At 36.9% G+C, this 22738-nt stretch overlaps 2 pseudogenes; one reads left to right on the top strand and one right to left on the bottom strand.

The window, feature by feature from the left end:
* The first annotated feature begins 242 nt into the window (after positions 1 to 242).
* Positions 243 to 14357, top strand: LOC133696695 (uncharacterized; annotated as a pseudogene).
* Positions 1136 to 5819, bottom strand: LOC133696367 (uncharacterized; annotated as a pseudogene).
* Positions 14358 to 22738: the final 8381 nt, after the last annotated feature.

Below are 22738 nucleotides of genomic sequence, written 5' to 3' on the forward strand. Positions count from 1 at the left end.
CCATTAGTGGATCCTCTAACCTTGACATTTGTTGTTATCATTGTTTAATCCTTACGTTAATCTTCTATCTCAAAGTTCTCATCAACTTCTTCTTCTGCATCTTTATTATTATCATTATTAATAGTATTATTGGTATTATTACTATTACTATTACTATTACTAGTACTACTACTACTATTATTGTTATTGTTGTTACTATTGTTGTTGTATTATTGTTGCTTATAATTTATACAAGTAACCTCCCAGTGGTTCGACCCCGGTCTTGCTAGGTTATTTATTACTTCGACACTCCTGCACTTGGGAAAAGACATCAATCTTTTGGTTGTGTCAAGTTTTTGGCGCCGTTGCTGGGGAGGTAAATTATTGTACAAATTATAGTATTTATTTTATTTTCTCTTTTTACTTTTCTTGTATTTAACTTTGTTTCTTTGGTGTTGTTTCTTTTTCTTTTGTTTTCTTCTTCCTTTTATTCTCTTTTTACACGTGCATAAGAGTTTAGTCACGTACATTAAGTGGTAGATTTTGTAGGGTATCCTCATCATTTTCATAAAATATGGCCGAAGAAGACAATCAATCGCTTCATAATGAGAATAATGAGATTATTCGGGTTAGAACATGATGCGAACCTCGTGATCATTTGGTCACGCAACCCACACGCAAAGACACCAATTCCCGGAAAGCCAAGTAAATCAGGTTTGATAGGAGTGTGACACAAAGATAACTTGTACCTAGGCACCAGCACTATTGAAAATGGAGACCCCCACCCAACGAATATTGATTCGCGAACGAGAAGTATAAGGATGACGCCACGAAGACAGTTGTTCTTCGATAAGTCGTTTTCAGTTCTTTAGAGAACCAAGGAAGGGAGATTATCCCACCAACACACAATAAGTGCAGCAAAGAAGTTTATTGATCTGAAAATTGCGTAACCTTACATGTTTGGTTATGCCTTTATTTATACTGACTCTAGACTTAAGAAAACCCTAATGGACCCCCCTTAGGTGGACTTATATGAAGCCCACTTGCAATTGACCCAAATAAGTAATAATAACCCAAAAACTAAGAAGAAAATAATAAAAATAATAAAATTCTGAAAATTATCATACTAAATATGCTAGAATCAGATTTGTCACCCTTAAGAAGTCCTAAATAAACAAGGACAAATCTGATTTGGAAAATTTATGTTGTTGTCCCCCCTTGATGTCCTTGATCAGCTTGGATTTCCTTGTTTAACTTTGACAAATAAGAAAACAAATTTCCTCCTTTGTTGCTGATTTAATTACTTTCCTTCCTAAGTTAGGAAAAACATTAAATAGTCTTCCTCTCTTTAGGAATAAGATATGGCCAACTTCCTTACTTAATTAGGAGAATCAATTGCTGACTTTTTATCCTTGTAGCATTAGGAAAAACAAGCCTAACAAGGCTGGTATTGGGCCGGACACATCAACCCCATGTTCCACACGAATTGGGCTCTTCTTGGACCTGAACTAGATGGATTAAAGGCTGCCCTTCATGCTTCTTAAATGTCTCAAGCCCATCTAGGTCCATTTTGCTCCATATGTTCTGAACAAGCCCATTCAATGCTTCTTTAAGCTTCTTTGTCCTAGCTCTTGTGATTGGCCCAATTGGCACCTCCAATGGGTCGTTGGCATGATTACGCTTGGTGTTGGGCTGATCCGTATCATCCCCTCGCTTTTCAAAAGGATTCGACCTCGAATCATCACCTACATCAAACAGATTAAGATCAGAAACATTAAAGGTAGCACTAACACCATACTCACCTGGCAAATCAACTTTATAAGCATTGTCATTGATCCTCTCAAGGATCTGAAATGGCCCATCTCCTCGTGGTTGTAGCTTTGATTTCCTATGGGCCGGAAATCTCTCCTTGCGCATATGCACCCAAACCCAATCGTCAGGCTGAAAGACAACATGTTTGCGCCCCTTATTGGCTTTGGTCGCATACACACGATTCCTCTTTTCAATATGTTGCTGCACACTCTCATGAAGTGTTTTCACCACCTGTGCTTTGCGATTACCATCCAGACTAACCCTTTCATCAATTGGCAAAGGAATCAAATCCATTGGAGTTAAAAGGTTAAATCCATACACAATTTCAAATGGTGAAAATTCAGTAGTAGAGTGCACACTACGATTATATGCAAACTCTATAAATGGCAAACAATCTTCCCAATTCTTTAAGTTCTTTTGAATGACAGCACGCAAAAGTTGTGTTAAGGTCCTATTAACTACTTCGGTTTGTCCATCTGTTTGGGAGTGACAAGTAGTTGAAAACAACAGTTTGGTACTCAATTTTCCCCATAACACCTTCCAAAAATAGCTAAGGAACTTAACATCTCTATCAGAAACAATTCTCTTAGGGACCCCGTGAAGTCGTACTATCTCCCTAAAGAACAAATCAGCAATGTTAGTTGCATCCTCAGTTTTATGACATGGAATGAAGTGTGCCATCTTTGAAAACCTATCAACAACTACAAAGATGGAATCCCTACCCCGTTTTGACCTAGGTAAATCTAAGACGAAGTCCATTGAAATGTCTACCCATGGTTCTTTCGGTATAGGCAAAGGGGTATACAAGCCATGTGGTTGAGTCCTAGACTTTGCTTTTCTACACGTTATGCATTTATCACATATGCGTTGCACATCTTTTTTCATTTTAGGCCAATAAAAATGCTCATGCAACACATCTAAAGTCTTAACAACACCAAAATGCCCCATCAACCCGCCTCCATGTGCTTCACGTACAAGCAATTCACGCATAGAACTTAATGGAACACAAAAACGATTCTCTTTAAACAAATATCCATCAAGTCTATAAAACTTTCCAAAAGCCAAAGTTTCGCAAGCATCGTAAACATTTGCAAAATCACTATCACCTTTGTACAATTCTTTTATGTGTTCAAATCCTAGAAATCTAGCATCCAAAGTAGATAAAAGAACATACCTGCGCGAAAGTGCATCAGCCACAATGTTTTCTTTCCCTTGCTTATACTTGATCACATACGGAAAGGTTTCAATAAATTCAACCCATTTGGCATGTCTCCTACTCAACTTACCTTGCCCTTTCAAGTGCTTCAATGATTCATGATCAGAATGTATCACAAACTCCTTGGGCCACAGGTAATGTTGCCACGTCTCTAAAGTTCTTACCAAGGCATAGAGCTCCTTATCATATGTAGGGTAATTCAAGGCTGCCCCATTAAGTTTTTCGCTGAAATACGCAATGGGCCTCCTATCCTGCATTAACACAGCTCCTATACCAATACCTGACGCATCACATTCAACTTCAAAAGCTCTCGTAAACTCTGGCAAAGCTAAAACAGGTGCCGAACAAAGTTTATCTTTCAACAAATTAAAATCCTATCCTGTTCATCATTCCATTTGAATCCAACAGATTTTTTCATAATTTCAGTTAAAGGTGCAGCAATAGTACTAAAATCCTTCACAAACCTTCTATAAAAACTAGCAAGTCCATGAAAACTCCTTACTTCACTTACCGATTTTGGTGTAGGCCAATCCCGGATGGCCTTAACTTTCTCCTCGTCCATCTCGATACCCTGCGCAGTTACAACATAGCCAAGAAACACAATTTTTTCCATGCAAAAGGTACACTTCTTAAGATTAGCATATAATTGCTCACTACGCAACACACTAAGTACATTACGCAAATGATCAAGATGCTCATTTAAGTTCTTGCTATAGATCAAAATGTCATCAAAATACACAACAACAAACTTACCTATAAACATACGCAATCCATGATTCATTAAACGCATAAACGTGCTAGGTGCATTTGTAAGTCCAAACGGCATGACTAACCATTCATACAAACCATGCTTAGTCTTAAATGCAGTTTTCCACTCATCACCCTCTTTCATCCTAATTTGATGGTACCCACTTTTTAAGTCAATCTTAGAGAAAATACATGATCCATGTAACTCATCTAACATGTCATCAAGCCTAGGAATAGGATGTCGATACTTTACCGTTATGTTATTGACGGCATGACAATCAACACACATCCTCCATGTACCATCCTTTTTAGGCATAAGTAGCACTGGCACAGCACAAGGACTCATACTCTCACGAATGTACCCCTTCATCATCAACTCATCTACTTGCCTTTGAAGCTCCTTCATCTCCTCAGGGTTGCTTCTATAGGCCGGACGATTAGGAATTGAAGCTCCAGGCACAAGATCAATTTGATGTTCAATCCCCCTTAATGGTGATAATCCATTAGGGATGTCTTCAGGGAATACATCATCAAACTCCTGCATCAAAGAAACAGCCACACTAGGAATAGCATAATCAAGATCGTTAGTGTTAAAATAAGCCTCTTTATACACAAGTAAGATCATTGGCTTATTAGTGACAAATGCAGATCTGATTTGAGATCCCTTTGCATAAAAATTGGGTTGTTTCTTTAATTTTTCCACAGTATTATCATCACACAAGCTTACTTTCTTCACTCCTCGGTTTTTACCTCCACTCTCAACCGGTTTAATTAATGATTTAGGTTTAGCCGAATCTGATGGTTTTCTCTCACCATTGTCCTCACGTGAATTTTCACTCTTCCCAACCTCACATTCCTTTTTTAATTTCATTTGATCATCATACACTTGTTTTTTAGGTTTTACCATCCTTTACAATAGTGAACCTATTTCTAAACCCATCATGAATCGCTTTCCGATCAAACTGCCATGGACGCCCCAAAAGTAAGTGACTAGCATGCATTGGGACTACATCACACAAAATCTCATCGGAATACTTCCCAATAGCAAACGCAATCACAACCTGCTTAGTAACCCTCACTTCACCACATTCATTCAACCATTGCAATCTATAAGGCCTCGGATGCTTAACACAACTCAGATTCAATCTCTTCACAAGAGTATCACTAGCAACATTAGCACAACTACCTCCATTAATTATCATGCTACATACCTTCTTTTGGATGTGACATCGAGTGTGAAATATATTTTCCCATTGCTAATCTATATCATCTTCTTTGATTTGCATGTTCAGCGCACGCCTTATAACCAAGGCCTCCCCCTCAACAGGATATGCAATCTCCTCATCACTACAATCCACCAAAGGTCTCTTCACTTTCATATTCAACCTCCCCATTGTCTCTTGTAAGCATAACTCTTCGGTTTGGACACTAAGATGCAATGTGCCCCTTCCCTAAACACTTAAAGCATTTAATATCTCTATCACAAGTAGGTTGAGATTCAGATTTACCTTTTCCATCCGTATGAGTATCCGTTTTGGCCTTAGATGGTTCGACCTTTGCATAAAGGCTTTGGTTGGACAGCCCCCTCTCTTTTCAAATTCGGCCTCCATGTTGAGGAAGATGAAGCCGAATTGGTCTGAAAACGTGTACTGCCCCTTCTCTTTATTTGCCTCTCCACCTTCGTTGCCATATGGACCATGTCCTCCAATTCCACACAATGTTGTAATTCTACAACATTCGCAATGTCCCTATTCAGCCCATTTAGAAATCTAGCCATGGTAGCTTCCCGATCCTCAATCACATTGGCCCGAATCATGGCAATCTCCATCTCCTTGAAATACTCATCCACGGACCTAGAACCCTGATTCAAACCCTGCAAATTCAAATACAAATCTCTATAATAGTGGTTAGGCACAAATCGCCTTCTCATCAACACTTTCATCTCCTCCCACGACGCTAACGGCCTCTCTCAACTCCTTCTTCTACTAATAACAATCTGATCCCACCATATCAGTGCATAATCTGTGAATTCGATGACTACTAATTTTACTTTCTTCACTTCCGAATAGTTATGGCAATCAAAAATCCAATCCACCTTTTTCTCCCACTCCAAATATGCCTCAGGATCGTTTTTACCTTGAAAAGAAGGTATTTTCAGTTTGATGGCATCCAAATCACCATCTAAATCAGCATGTCCCCCAACACTACGGAAATTTTCCCTTTGGCTGAATTGGCCCCTAGTTCTATTCCCATAATCCCTTCGGTTTCTAGGCTGCCAAAAACCTTCCCGATGGCCTATGGCCTCATCCTCAAAACCACCATCACCAATATCATCAACGGCCTCCTCAAAATCCTCATAATCAGCCCACTTTGGCCTTTCGGCCCTACCGCCATTGTTTGCTTTCGGTTCAGCCCTAAGCTTCCTCATATTTTGGGTGCTTGTACCAGCCTCATTACCACGTTTCTCTACCCTATCAAGTCTGTCACACACATTTCCCATCACAAAATTCATCCTCTCCATCATCTGCGTCATGACTTGCATTTGGAACGTAAGTTCTCCCTCGGGATGGGGTGGTGTGTTGTTTTGATCTGACATGATAGTACCTGCAAAAATTGGTTAGTGGTAAAAAAAAATTATCCTCACGTCGCACGTGTTTCGCTCAAACACTCTTAATATCCTCACACGCTCACACCTCTCGTCTCACCTTCCGCGGTTCTTGCGAAACTGAAACCAACACCAAATAGAACCAACTTGGCAGCACAATCCAAATATATATATGACTCAAGAAGCAATAAAAACTAGAAAACAAGCAAAACAAAACTGCGATGATAGTCTCGCGAGTAACAAGCGAGTCTATCCGAAATATGAACGAAACTGAAGACTCGAAAAAAAAAACAGAAACAAAAAATATGCAAAATGATGAAGCAACACCCAAATATGTTGTATATGATGAAGATAAACTGCAAGAAATGAAAACAACAGAAAGCATGCGAATTTCAAAAGTTGACGCAAAACAGACTCGTTTACGAAGAGTTAAGTCCGAATATGGAACCTAAAGTAAATGACGTCCAATTGAGTTAAAATTTCAGATATAGTGTGATATCAACCCAAATAGACAGAATATAAAGTTTGAGCAATTTACGATAAGGTTTGATATACTGACGCAAAAACGTTATGAATCAAACCTGATTAGACCCGAATTTGAAACCCAAAGCAAACGATATTGAATTGACCCCAAATTTGATATGTGGTGCAATTATGAGCCCAGTAATCAGATTATAAAATTTGAGCTAATTCTGAGTTGATTTGATCCAATTTTCTCTTGTTTAGTTTTCTGCGGCAAAATCCAATAACATCTTTTTTTGAACGATTTCTTTTTTTTTTACTTTTCTCTTTTCTCTCTCTTTTTTTTTGTTTTTGATGCTACTGATATATTTTTAAAAATAACAGAATGAAATAACAATTTTTTTTATATATGCCGCAAATTCAAGGAGAAGAAGAAATTGGATACTAAGGAACTTTTTTGCGGAATCAACAAGAAACAAAAATTTTAGAAGGATATAACCTGATTAATGGAGCCAAGCTCTGATACCAAATGATGCAAACCTCGTGATCACGTGGTCACGCAACCGACACGCAAAGACACCAATTCCCGGAAAGCCAAGTAAATCAGGTTTGATAGGAGTGTGTCACAAAGACAACTTGTACCTAGGCACCAGCACTATTGAAAACGGAGACCCCCACCCAACGAATATTGATTCGCGAACGAGAAGTATAAGGATGACGCCACGAAGACAATTGTTCTTCGATAAGTCGTTTTCAGTTCTTTAGAGAACAAAGGAAGGGAGATTATCCCACCAACACACAATAAGTGCAGTAAAGAAGTTTATTGATCTGAAAATTGCGTAACCTTACATGTTTGGTTATGCCTTTATTTATACTGACTCTAGACTTAAGAAAACCCTAATGGACCCCCCTTAGGTGGACTTATATGAAGCCCACTTACAATTGACCCAAATAAGTAATAATAACCCAAAAACTAAGAAGAAAATAATAAAAATAATAAAATTCCAAAAATTATCATGCTAAATATGCTAGAATCAGATTTGTCACCCTTAAGAAGTCCTAAATAAACGAGGACAAATCTGATTTGGAAAATTTGTGTTGTTGTCCCCCCCTGATGTCCTTGATTAGCTTGGATTTCCTTGTTTAACTTTGACAAATAAGAAAACAAATTTCCTCCTTTGTTGCTAATTTAATTACTTTCCTTTCTAAGTTAGGAAAAGCATTAAATAGTCCTCCTCTCTTTAGAAATAAGATATGGCCAACTTCCTTACTTAATTAGGAGAATCAATTGCTGACTTTTTATCCTTGTAGCATTAGGAAAAACAAGCCTAACAAGGCTGGTATTGGGCCGGACACATCAACCCCATGTTCCACACGAATTGGGCTCTTCTTGGACCTGAACTAGATGGATTAAAGGCTGCCCTTCATGCTCCTTAAATGTCTCAAGCCCATCTAGGTCCATTTTGCTCCATATGTTCTGAACAAGCCCATTCAATGCTTCTTTAAGCTTCTTTGCCCTAGCTCTTGTGATTGGCCCAATTGGCACCTCCAATGGGTCATTGGCATGATTACGCTTGGTGTTGCGCTGATCCGTATCAGAACACTTAGAGACCACATGAATCCCACAAGAACAAGTGCACCCTCATGCATAGTTTTTCCTCCTGATGCATCTCGTTTTAATTTTAAGACAGGCATTATTCAATTTTTACCATCTTTTCATGGCTTAGATTTAGAAAATCCACACTTGCATTTAAGGGAATTTGAGGAGGTTTGCAACACGTATAATGACTCAAATTGTAGCATGAACACCATTAGATTGAAGCTTTTTCCTTTTTCATTAAAAGATAAAGCTAAAACATGGCTACAAAATTTAAGACCTGGATCCATTCGTGCTTGGGATGAAATGCAACAACAATTTTTAAAGAAGTATTTTCCATCTCACAGAACAAACTCTTTCAAAAGACAAATCATTACTTTCTCTCAAAAACCAGGAGAAACATTTTACCAATGTTGGGATAGGTATCGAGACTTGTTTAATACTTTCCCCCATCACGGTTTTGAAACATGGAGATTAGTTTCACATTTTTATGAAGGGTTAACTCCTAGAGATAGGCAAATGGTTGAATTGATGTGCAATGGAACTTTTGAGGATAAAGACCCTAATGAAGTAATGGAGTACTTAGATTTGCTAGCTGAAAATGCACAAAATTAAGACACCACAGGTACTTATGAGGCACCAAGTAAAACCCAACCTCATACATCTAGTGGGGGTATGTACAACCTTAGGGAAGATCATGACCTCCAAGCCAAGTTTGCATCTTTAGCTAAAAAGGTCGAAGCGCTAGAATTGAAAAAGAGTAGTCAATTAAAATCTGTTCAAGACATTGCATGTCAAATCTGTGAAACCAACGAACATTCAACCAATGACTGTCCAACCTTGCCTTCTTTTAAAGAATGTCTCCATGAACAAGACCATGCATTAAACAGATTTCAAAGGCCCAACCATAACCCATATTCGCAAACATATAACCCTGGTTGGAGAAATCATCCAAATTTCAGTTGGAAGAGTGAGAACAATAATGCTCAAACTTCACAGCCACCGTTTCAAGCATATCATAATTTCTAAAATTCTCATGGATATGCACCTCCTTATGCTCCACCTCCTAGAAGAAATCTTGAGGAAACATTGCATGCATTTATGGAAAAGCAAGAGGCAATTAACACTCAACTTGCTCAAAGCATGACAGATTTTAAAAATACTCTTGCAAAATTGACATCTGCTCTCAATTTCCAAGAGAAAGGTAAGTTTCCATCTCAACCACAACAAAATCCAAAGGAGCAATACAATGTGAATGCAAGTAGTTCTGGAAGCCAACACATGGATCAAGCCAATCAGTCATCACTCTTCGCAGTGGTAAGGTTATTAAAAAACCCATTCTTGAACCTTGTGAGAATGATGATGAGTCAATCTCTGAGGGTAAGAAAGGGGTTGAATCTGATCATTGCAAAGAAAAAACTGATTCTCCGCCAGCACTTCCATTTCCTCATGCCATGACGAAATAAAGGAAACTCCATCACAACTCTGAAATCTTTGAAACCTTCAAACAGGTAAGGATCAATATACCTTTGCTGGATGCTATTAAACAGGTTCCTTCTTATGCTAAATTTTTGAAAGATCTGTGCACTGTGAAGAGAAAATTGAATGTGAAAAAGAAAGCCTTTTTAGCCGAACAAGTAAGTGTCATTCTTCAGAACAATAATGCATTGAAATATAAAGACCCTGGTTGTCCTACAATTTCATGCTTTATTGGAGAACATAAAATTGAAAGAGCTTTACTTGATCTTGGAGCTAGTGTGAATTTACTTCCATATTCAGTTTTTCAAAGTCTCAATCTAGGAGAGTTAAAACCAACTTCTGTGACTCTTTTACTTGCCGATAGATCTGTAAAAGTGCCTAGAGGAATAGTTGAAGATGTGTTAGTACAAGTTGATAAATTCATTTATCCTGTGGATTTTATTGTCTTGGACACACAACCTGGTGAAGCATGTAATTCATTTCCTGTTATTTTAGGGCGTCCATTTCTTGCAACTTCTAATGCATTGATTAATTGTAGGAATGGACTGATGAAGCTATCTTTTGGAAACATGACATTGGAGATGAATATTTTCAACATTTGCAAGCAACCTCGAGATGATAATGATTTACAGGAAGTGGACTTTACTGAAAAATTAGTTCATGATCAATTTCAAACCACTTCCAATGAAATTGAGATTGATGAATCTGATGATTTGCAAATGGTCTATTTTCAGGAAGAATCAAAGGCAAGTAATTGGAGACCACAAATTGAGGAATTGCGGCCACGGTCAATTGAGCCAATACCTTCAAGTGTTCAACCACCAAAACCTGATTTGAAGCCGTTACCCCTCAATCTCAAATACTCATTTTTAGGAGAAAATGAAACTTTTCCGGTAATAATCTCTTCCAAACTTAATGCACAGCAAGAAGGTAAGTTATTACAAACTCTGAAAATGCACAAAAATGCATTAGGATGGACCATAGCTGACATAAAAGGAATTAGTCCTTTGATTTGCACTCATAGGATTTATTTGGAGGAAAATGCTAAACCCTCTAGAGAAATGCAACGAAGGCTTAATCCTAATATGAAAGAAGTAGTGAAAAATGAAGTCATTAAGCTTCTAGATAATGGAATCATTTATCCTATTTCTGACAGCAAATGGGTAAGTCCTACTCAAGTGGTACCTAAGAAGTCTGGAGTCACTGTGATAACAAATGAAAAAAATGAGTTAATTCCAACTAGGATTATTACTGGTTGGTGCATGTGTAATGATTATAGGAAACTTAATTCAATGACTAGAAAAGATCATTTTCCTTTACCTTTCATGGATCAAATTCTAGAAAGAGTTGCAGGTCATGAATTTTATTGTTTCCTAGATGGCTATTCAGACTACAACCAAATTAAAATTGCATTGGAAGATCAAGAGAAAACTACTTTCACATGTCCATTTGGTACTTTTGCATATCGAATGATGCCTTTGGGATTATGTAATGCCCCAGCCACGTTTCAAATATGCATGCTTAGTATATTCAGTGATATGGTTGAACATTTTCTTGAGATTTTTATGGATGACTTTTCTGTTTTTGGTGATTCATTTGATGATTGTTTGACTAACTTAGAAAAGGTTTTGAGCAGGTGTGAAGAGAAGAATCTTGTACTGAATTGGGAAAAATGTCACTTTATGGTAATAGACGGCATTGTACTTGGTCACATTGTTTCATCAAAAGGACTTGAGGTTGACAAATCTAAAATCGAGTTAATTGCTAACTTGCCAACACCAAAATCTATTAAAGATGTTAGATCATTCTTAGGAGATGCAGGTTTTTATAGAAGGTTCATCAAAGATTTTAGCGTAATATCTAAGCCCTTGAGTAACCTTCTAACAAAGGATAATATCTTTGAATGGAGTGAACATTGTGAAGAAGCCTTTGTTAAACTTAAAAACCTGCTTACTTCTGCTCCAGTCATTCAACCTCCTGATTGGTCTTTACCTTTTGAAATAATGTGTGACGCTAGTGACTACGCTGTGGGTGCTGTCTTGGGACAAAGAAAAAACCTTATGTGATTTACTATGCAAGTAAAACTTTAAATAGTGCTCAAATGAATTACACCACCACTGAAAAAGAATTACTTGCAATAGTATTTGCATGTGAAAAGTTCAGGTCTTATCTTGTTGGCTCACCTGTTGTTGTTTTTAGTGATCATGCAGCGTTGAAATATCTTCTTTCTAAGAAAGATTCTAAGGCTAGATTGGTGCGGTGGATTTTTTTACTTCAAGAATTTGATATCACAATCAAAGACAAGAAAGGCACCGAAAATGTTGTCGCCGATCATTTGTCAAGATTGACAACAGATTCAAAATCTAACATCACACCAATCGATGACTACTTTCCTGATGAATCTTTATTTTCTGTCTCTACGATGCCTTGGTTTGCTAATATTGTTAATTTTCTTGTTTCAGGACAATTGCCAGCTCATTGGAGTACCCAAGACAAAAGAAAGTTCTTGAATGAAGTGAAGAACTTTTATTGGGATGACCCTTATTTATTCAAATATTGTCCTGATCAAATATTTCGAAGATGCATTCCTGACAATGAGGTAAGTAGTGTCATTAAATTTTGTCATTCTGAGGCATGTGGGGGCCATTTCTCATCAAGAAAGACAACTGCAAAAATCTTACAATGCGGATTTTACTGGCCCACCATGTTCAAGGACTCACATGCATTCTGCAAGATTTGTGAAAATTGTCAAAAGTTGGGATCTATTTCAAAACGTCACATAATGCCTTTAAATCCTATTCTTGTCATTGAGATCTTTGACTGTTGGGGTATAGATTTCATGGGTCCATTTCCTTCATCATTTGGTTTCGTGTACATATTAGTCGCAGTAGATTATGTTTCAAAATGGATAGAGGCAATTCCAAGTCGAAACAATGATCACAAAACAGTGATAAAATTCTTGAAAGAAAATATTTTGAGTCGATTTGGAATCCCTCGAGCCATGATAAGTGATGGTGGAACACATTTCTGCAACAAGCCATTTGAGTCTTTAATGAAGAAATATGGAATCACTCACAAAGTTGCCACCCCTTATCACCCTCAGACTAGTGGACAGGTAGAGCTTGCTAACAGGGAGATCAAACAAATCTTCGAGAAAACAGTGAACCCTAATAGGAAAGACTGGTCTTTAAGACTTAATGATGCACTTTGGGCTTATCGAACTGCTTATAAAACATCATTAGGTATGTCACCTTATAGACTAGTCTATGGAAAACCTTGTCACTTGCCTGTGGAACTTGAACATAAAGCTTATTGGGCTATTAAAGCTTTCAATTCAAACCTTGATGATGCTAGTCAGCTGCGTAAGTTACAAATAAATGAGCTTGAGGAAATAAGAAATGATGCATATGAAAATTCAAGAATTCATAAAGCAAGAATCAAAGAGTTTCATGACAAGAAAATATTGAGAAAAACATTCAATGTTGGTCAAAAAGTTTTGCTTTATAATTCTCGACTCCATTTATTTCCTGGAAAACTAAGATCAAGATGGAGTAGTCCTTTCATTGTGAAAGATGTGTATCCATATGGGGCCTGTGATATCGAGAATCCAAAGAATGACAATGTTTTCAAGGTAAATGGACATCGTTTGAAAGTCTACTTTGACAATTTTTCAGTTGAAAATGACTCTATTGAATTGAGTGATCCTGTATATAAAGATTGATTCGTTTTCTCACATTGTTTTGTGTTTCATTTTGCTAGTTTCTCTCACCCCGGTCAAAAGGCGGATCACGGTACTCCGTGACTTAAGTCGGTTCTTTCAGTTTCCCATAATAACTGATATCTGTATATATTTGTGCAATTCTTTGCTCTTTCTCCCTTCTTTGACTCTGTTCTCCAATTCTGATTTGAAAATGGACACCACTATTGAAAAATTGAAAAAGTATTTTCCCGCTCTGCCTCAGAATGTGATTACAAAAATTTACCGTACTAGGTGTGCAAGATTGAAGTTGTTGATGAATCATGGAATTCCTGAAGATATTCGCTGGCTGATTGAAGCAAAGGTCCGATTATTAGGTGAGTCCTCCAATTCTTTCATTTCACACATGCCTGGAACAGGTAAAAGCACTTTTGCAAAGAAACATCGTGCAAAACGACTGAAAGTCTGTCACAAATGTGCCAGATGGACTTGTAATGCAACATGTCGTTCTTTAGGAATGATATCTATAAACCGTGAAGATAAAATACAATTCATTAAGGATGGCCTGAGTAAGGGGTCTTTAGATAATCTTTTGTTGACCCTTGAGACGCATCCTAATGGAGATGTGCATCATGCAATTCATGATTTATGGCCCTAATTTCATAAAGAACATGATAGAGTTAGTCTTGGGAATCTGACTAAAAAAGACCCTGTTTGCCAGTTTTTAAGAAAACTGGATGGGAAGCCTATCCTCGACCCATAGAGGGCGTTTAAGTCATTATTGGATGTAAAACCAAGGGAAGATGTGAGCCACAATCACAACTACCTCTACATACACATGCTTTTTTCAAATAAATAAATAAAGAGAGAGAGAGTGTGAGACTCCAGCTGGCCTACATATAGGTGATATGATTGCATTTTCAATTCCGCATCTATAAAATCTTCTCTTCCTTCCCCTCATTTCTACTCAACCCTTACATTAGACAGATATAGAAGCGTGTAGAAATGGCAGGTTCCTCAAGTTATCACATAAAAAATATTTGTGTTTTCGGTGGATCCAGTCCTGGAAAAGGAAATAGTTTTTTTAGAAGCAGCAAATCATCTTGGTCAGGTACTAGCTGAGAGAAAGATTCATTTAGTGTATGGGGGAGGCAGCCTTGGGTTAATGGGGGGGGTGTGGCAATAGCTGCATTTTTAGGAGGTAGTCAAGTTTTGGGGGTCGTCCCCAAAGCTTTAACAAAAGGGGACATCATTGGAAGAACAATTGGAGAGGAACTACAGGTCTCCACAATGTTTGATCGAATGAATACAATGTTTAACCATGTTGATGCCTTCATTGCCTTACCAGGTGGTCTGGGCACATTGGAAGAGATCTTTCATATTTCCTCTTGGGCCCAACTTCACATTCACCATAAACCTATAGGTTTGCTCAATGTTAATGGTTTTTATGATACTTTGTTGTCTTTTCTTGATCAAGCTATGGAACAGGAATTTCTAACGTCTTCGGCACAACAAATCACAATCTCTGCTGCTACTGCTGAACAATTGATCGACAAACTACAATCTTTCACCCCTGTAATTGATCCTTCCATGAGTCGCATAAATTGGTCAACTACAGAAAGTCGTAAAAAGCTTAGATTGGATTTGAGCCTTCGTTTGTGAATCCTTGTGTCTTTTGGTTTTATTTCTAGCATAGTATTTTGTTATGTTATTTCTTATATTTGTTTAAGTGTGTTTCAGGTTTGTCACTGTTCGTTGTTTCAGGTGATGTCTTCTATACTCTATCTTTCTACCTTAGGACATTAAGGACAATGTCTCATTTTGATTGGGGGGGAGAGTAGTAGTATTTAAAAAAAAAAAAACTAACCAACTAACTGTTTTTGTTTTTAAAAAAACCATTTGGCAAAACTGTTATTACTAGGATGGCAGAGTAAGGGGGAATGACTCTTGAGATGCATTTTAGTAAATATTTTCTAATGGTTATTTGCAATATTCATAACAAGGCCTATTAGAATACTTCTTGAAATATTCAGGTTTACAAACTCTCGCATTGTTATCACTTCATTCTGCTCATATACTCATTTAACAAGTATTCTTAAACCTTCATTTTCACACACACACTTTAACATATGATTGTGGTTGCGTATTGGATTATTACATTATTTATGTTCTTTTGTTAAAGGTAACAACTAAGGGATAGGGATAGTATATAATTTTCAAATAAAATAAAATAAAATAAAATGATGATAATAAAAACGTAGATAAGTTTGGTTTCGTAGCCTCCCTAACCTAAGCAATTAAGCCCGAAGGGGTGTTTTAACACCTAATACCCTAAAGTCAACTAACTTGGGAGCTATTGGCCCAAAGCTTGTTACATGGGTTAAGGAGAAAAGTTTAAGGGAATCAAACATTGCACTATCTACGTATCAGTATCTGCAACCCGAGTTACTAAGCTCGTAGGGGTGTCTCAACACCTAATGCCCTAAGATCAACTGGTCTGGGAGTCATTACCGAAAGCTCGTTACATGGGTTAAAGATGCATTGTGTTTTAAGTTATATGTATAGATATTAAAAAAAAAAGGTAAAATAAAATAAAATAATCCCAACCCAAGAAAGTTAACCTTAAACATTAGAACAAAATATTGTTTTCTTCCAATAAAATCCCTATCATCTATGTTTCATACATTGAGCACATAACAAGGAAGGTTTATTAATATTTTGTTTAATAAGTATTGAGCAGTTATATAAATTTAATGAGAGTTTGTTTATCTGGATAGATTAATGGAAGTTGAATGATGAATGCCTTGCTTTGTGGAATTTACAAATTTTTTTCCTATTTTAACGCTTTAATTACTAGGGACTAGTAATAAGCTGTTTGGGGGGGTGTGATTAGTACTTAAAAGTGCATTTTTATCAAGGTTTTATATCATCATTTTTGCACTTGAAGTATCAATAATTCCTTAACTAAAGCATGTTTTATAATAACATATCTAATTATATAAGATACCTTTAATTTATGGTAAATGTTCATCTTAAATGCAGGCCTATCACATAAATGAAAGAATTGATTGATGAGTTGAAGTACTGAAATTGAAAGGACAAAGAGATGGCCAAACTTAGAAAAGAGATGCTGGTGCAGTCCAAACTGGAACACTCTTCAGTAATTGGGTCATATCTGGAGCTGCAGATCTTGGATTTAGGTCCATTTTATATGGATGGAAAGATAAGACATAGGCCTACAACTTTCATGTGGAGCCCAAGATTTAAAAAGGCTGTTTTCAAGTCCAAATTGTAGCAACAACAAAGAAGTTCGAATCTGTCCTGCAGCCCAGACATTGTTCAGTGTTCAGCCCATATATCAAGTTCTAGAAGTCCAAATGATCTCAAATGTTTACCCTGGAAAGATGAGACAATTTCCTAGAACTTTTATGATTTAAGTTTGTTCAAATTCTGATGTCATCAATGACGTTTTTGGCAGACAAGAAGATAAGAATTGTCACCAAGTCAAGATATGGCCACCAACTCATCAATTAGTCAACAAATCAATAGTTCCGAATTTTGGCCTATAAAAGAAGGCATTTGCATTGTATTTAGGCATCTTGGTGTTCAGATCAAGATCATGCTCTTGATCTCTCTTTTGTAATACTTAAGTTTTATATTAATCTCTTGTTTATGCCTTTCATTTCCTTTTCTTTACTTAGTTAACTTCTTTCTCATTTATGTTCTTATCTTATTTATTTATGTTTCTTTCTTTCATTATGTCTAGCTAAGTTAATTATGTCAAGGTGAAAAGGGTACACTAATGGTGTAACAATAAGTATAATATAAACTTAACATGGACCTTAATGTTGGATACTAACATGCTTTATATTTGTTATCTTGTTCACTTTTAATACTTTGCTTGTTAAATGGTTAATCTAGATTTATGTTGTATAACACTTGGTACAACAAATACTTGGCACTTTCATAGCCCATATTGTATGGTATAACCGACACCTGAGCTATGAAAGGAACTTGATTTGTTGTTAACATAAGTTATAATCATGAATGCCTGACAACATTTACAAGTACTAGCATTATTCGAATAAGATAACTAATGTAATCATGTTAACAATTTATAATCCGATTGGAACCTCCTTTGTGTGGGTTTCCAATTGAATAATAAGAGTTTATACTATACTTGTTTGAAATACCATTAGTGGATCCTCTAACCTTGACAATTATTTTATACTTGTTTAATCCTTATATCAATATCACATCTCAAAGCTCTTTTCAACTTTTTTTTTTTGTTATTATCTATTTCTTTATTTGTAGTTTATACAGTTAACCTCCTTGTGGTTCGATGTAAATCCCGAGAAAAACCAAGCCTGGATTAAATTAAAGAAGATAAACTAAACTAAAAAGAAATGGGGGCAAATTCCAACTTCTTCGTTGTTGCTAGAATTTGAACTTGAAAATGACCCTTTTGAATCTTGGAATCTTCATGAAATAACTGAATGCTTTCCATCCATATAGACTAGACCTAAATCCAAATTCTACAGCTCCAGTTATGATCCAATAACCGAATGGTGTTCCATTTTGGACTGAACCTGCATCTCTTTTCTAAATTTGCCCCTCTCTTTGTCTTCTCAATTTCAATAGTTAAACTCATCAATCAATCCTTTGATTTATGTGATAGGCCTGCATTTAAGATGAACATTTACCATAAATTAAAGATATCTTATAGTATTAGACTTGTGATTATAAAACATGCTTTAGTTAAAGAGTTATTGATACTTCAAGTGCAAAATGATGATATAAAACCTTGATAAAAATACACTTTTAAGTACTGATCAAAGGACCGACCAGCTTTGGAGAAAAATCTAGAGGAGGAGGACCGACCTATCCTAGAGGAGAATGGGAGAAGTAACCAACCCCAAAATAACCTAAAAGAGGAATAAGAACAACCTTAACCGGCACCTAAACACCCCCACCTCATTTAAGAGGGGGTATAAATGCAAGGGGGGGAGAGAAGGTGACCCTTCTTCTCCCTAAAGTTCAGCTGCAACTCTGTTGGAACCACCCCTCTGTGCCATAGAGAAAACTGCAACTGACTAGCTACATGCCCATCTTTCTTGAGTGTTGATGAGAAGAGAGTATAGGGAAAAAGAAGTGACTGAAACATGGAGGAAGAAGGAGCCTAGACCTCCTCCCCAAACTAGCAACAGCATTACTCCAACACACACTTTCCTTCTCAAAGAGAAAAATTGAACCCAACCAGCCTGCATGCCATCTTCTTTGAGTGTTGAGTAAGAAGTTAGCTAGGTGAAGGAGAGAAAACCAATAACATGGAACAAATAAGAGCCTAAAGGGCCAGCTTCACAGTAGGAGAGGGAAGGAAGAAACCGAACAAAAGAAGAAAAACAAACCACTGAACCTTACACTAGAACTACCTAAAATCATGAGATAAGGGAAGAACATCACCTCCTTATTTATTCCTTAAAACTTTGGGACAAAAAAAGGAAGAAAACCTCAAGAGAATGGTTAGGGTCCTTACACTTATGACTTATGAGAACTAGAGGAAAAGATTAAGGTGAATGGGGGGGCTGAATGGGGGCATGATTCCAGAAATATCAACAAATGAAATGAATGAATTTAAATGCTTATACATAGAGAAAGTGCCGACCCAATTGAGGGGCTAGATAAAAGGAAATTATGTGATGAAATGCATAATTATAACCTTGTTGGACTCCTAAGTGCATGCTTAAATAAAAACAAAATGTATGTTGATGATTTGTGTCTTGATTTTCACTTATGATTATTGAACTTACATGAAATGTGAAATGAAGTGATGAAGTCTATAGATTGCAATATTGTTGGATTTCTAGAACATACTTATGCAGGAATGAAATTCATAATGATGTTAATGCCTTGATTTCATTATAAGATTGATGAATTTAAACAAATATGAAGCAAGTGAATGGAGTTATGGTTGTGGCATGTTGTTGTGATTATGCTTGTGATAAAAATGATAAATTGCGTGTAAACTTGGGAGAAGCTTGGTAAAGGTACATACAAAGATGTTGTCTTCGTGTTACTTGATAATGTATGATGAATGGAGTGTGATTAGTGACATTCTATATTCAGTTGGTTTGGGATATGTGTAAGGGGTAGAGCGTAGCGTAAACTTTATGCTTAGCCATGAGAGAGATTAAAACCAAAAATGACTTGATCATCGCTGATGATTTTTGAATTGGCAGTGGCAAGAGTTGCGTTGACAATTCCTAGGTCTGCAGCGACTCAGTTTTTATTAATGATTTCAAAGTCAACAGTAACCTATGCGCGCTGACGATTTTAGTGTCAGCCGTAAAACTAAGTTGTGTTGATGATTTCTAGGTTGGTAGCGACTTAGTTTTCGTCAATGATTTTTAAGTCAACAATAACCTATATGCGCTGATGATTTCTAGGTCGACAGTGACCAAGTTTTCATTAATGATTTTCGAGTCAGCAGTAGCCTATGTGCACTGACGACTTTAGCATCAGTCGTAGAACCGGATCGTGTTGACAATTTTTGGGTTCGTAGTGACTCAATTTTCATCAACGATTTACAAGTCAACATTAGCCTATGTGCGCTGATGACTTTAGCATCAGCCATAGAATCGGATTGCGTTGATGATTTCTAGGTCGACGTTGACTCAGGTTTTGTCACCAAGTTTTCATTAATGATTTTCGAGTCAGTAGTAGCCTATGTGCACTGACAACTTCAGCATCCGCCGTAGAACCGAATTGTGTTGATAATTTATGGGTTCGTAGTGACTCAATTTTCATCAACAATTTATAAGTCAACATTAGCCTATGTGCACTGATGACTTTAGCATCAGCCATAGAATTGGATTGCGTTGATGATTTTTGGGTCGGCTGTGACTCAGGTTTTGTCAACAATTTCTGAGTTAACAGTAGACTAAGTGCAATGACGAATTCATGCGTCAGTGTAGGACTGGATTTTATTGATGATTTCTAAGTCTGCAATGACCCAATCTTCGCTAACAATTTTGTGTTCCCAAGGACTCAGTTTTCACTAATAAATTTTGGGTCACCAGCGAATCAGTTTTCGCTGACAAATTCTACGTCACCAGCGAACCAGCTTTCACTAATGATTTTCTGTGACAGACTTCCATATCAGAATGAACTTAAATGCTTGTAATAATTTCATTGTAATCGTGTAATATATGGAATACTTGAAAGTTAACATATGTATTCTTGAAATATGTATGGTGACGAGTTATTTGATTACCAAATGCAAATGTGTTGATTTATGATCGTTGATGTGATAGGTGGTGCAATCAGAATTGGACCTTAGATCGAACAAGGACACCTCATGGAAAGAGTGGGTAGGTGATTTCCACCTTCTTCTTACATAACGTTAAATTCTGAAATGATTTTATTATAAATGATATAATACTATGTTATAATGAATACCAAACCGCCTATGAATTGTTTGGTTGAGTTTGATGATTAGCTTCGGCTAATGGCATCCGAGATGGATGGTCAGGTTGTGTTTGTTGATTTGCTTTGGCTAATGACATCCTAAGTGAATGGCCGGGATGAATTGATGATTAGCTTTAACTAATGGCATCTGAGACAGATGGTGGGGTTGTGTTTGTTGATTAGTTTCGGCTAATGACATCCTAAGTGGATGGTCGAGATGAATTGATGATTAGCTTCGGCTAATGGCATCCGTAGTGGATGGCCGAATTTAAAAGTTAAAATTTAGTTTCGGGAATTAATGTGTTCATTTGTACCAAGTATATAAAAGAACTATGATTGTTACACTACAAACAGAAAATAACAATAATGTTTTTTTTTAACTATTTGATGAGGATCAGCCCAACACCAAGCTTAATCATGCCAACAACTCATTAGATGTTCCAATTGGGCCAATTACAAGAGTTAGGGCACAAAAGCTTAAAGAAGCATTGAATAGGCTTGTTTAGAACATATGGATGGACCTAGAGGAGTATGGGACATCTAAGGAGCATGAAGGACAACCTCCAATTCATCTTATTCAAGTCCAATAAGAGCCCAATTCATGTGGAACAAGGGGTTGGTATGTCCAGCCCCATACCAGCCTTGTTAGGCTTGTTTTTTTCCTAATGCTACAAGGATAGAAAGTTAGCAACTTATTCTCCTAATTAAGTAAGGAAGTTGGCCAGATCTTGTTCCTAAAGATGAGAGGATTATTTAATGCTTTTCCTAACCTATGAAGGAAAAGTCAATTAAATCAGCAACAAATGAGGAAATTTGTTTTCTTATTTGTCCAAGTAAAATAAGGAAAATTAAGGACCTAAAAGGGGGTGGCAACATAAATTTTCCAAATTAGATTTCTCCTAGTTTATTTGGAACTTATTAAGGGTGACAAATATGATTCTAGCATATTTACGATAGTAATTTTTGGATTTTTATTATTTTTATTATTTTCTTCTTAGTCTTTGGGTTGTTATTACTTATTTGGGTCAATTGTAAGTGAGCCTCATATAAGTTCACCTAAGAAGGGTACATTAGAGTTTATTTTAGTTTGGAGCATAGTTTTGAAACCTCGACCGACCTAGCGGGTCGACCCCGGCCTGGGATTGGTCCGGGTCTAAGTAAAAACTACCTAGGAGTTGGCTCGGCGAAACCGGTCGACCCTGCGGGTCCACCCAGAACCCGACCCAGGTAAACACGGCTAAGACCCGACCTCTTTTTTTTTATTTATACATAGATGTGAAACAACGTCGTTTTGGCCTTTTAAAAGGCCAAAACGATGAAGATGAACGATGCAGAATTAGAGATAGAGAGAAAACCTAATTAAAGAAAAAACAATTTCAATCGCTGAGGAACAGAAGACTCTTGATCACTATTTCAAATCTATGAATAAGGTTAGACTCTTGTTTCTCTTCACGAATCTCCTTCTTTTACTCTCTCTTTTCTTTATTCTTTGCCTTTTTTGAACTTGTAGTTTTGGCATCGATTCGCAGTTCTTGATCTCTACATCGATTCATTCGCAGTTCACATCCACAGGTATGTTTCTCTGTTCTTTTTTTTTTTTTCTGCAACTTAATAAAGCCTCTACTATTAAGAAGTGTAGAAAATGGATTAGGAAGTAGGTTCACCACTCAGCCAGAC

The sequence above is a fragment of the Populus nigra genome, chromosome 6 (assembly GCF_951802175.1).
Source record: "Populus nigra chromosome 6, ddPopNigr1.1, whole genome shotgun sequence".
NCBI lineage: Eukaryota > Viridiplantae > Streptophyta > Magnoliopsida > Malpighiales > Salicaceae > Populus > Populus nigra.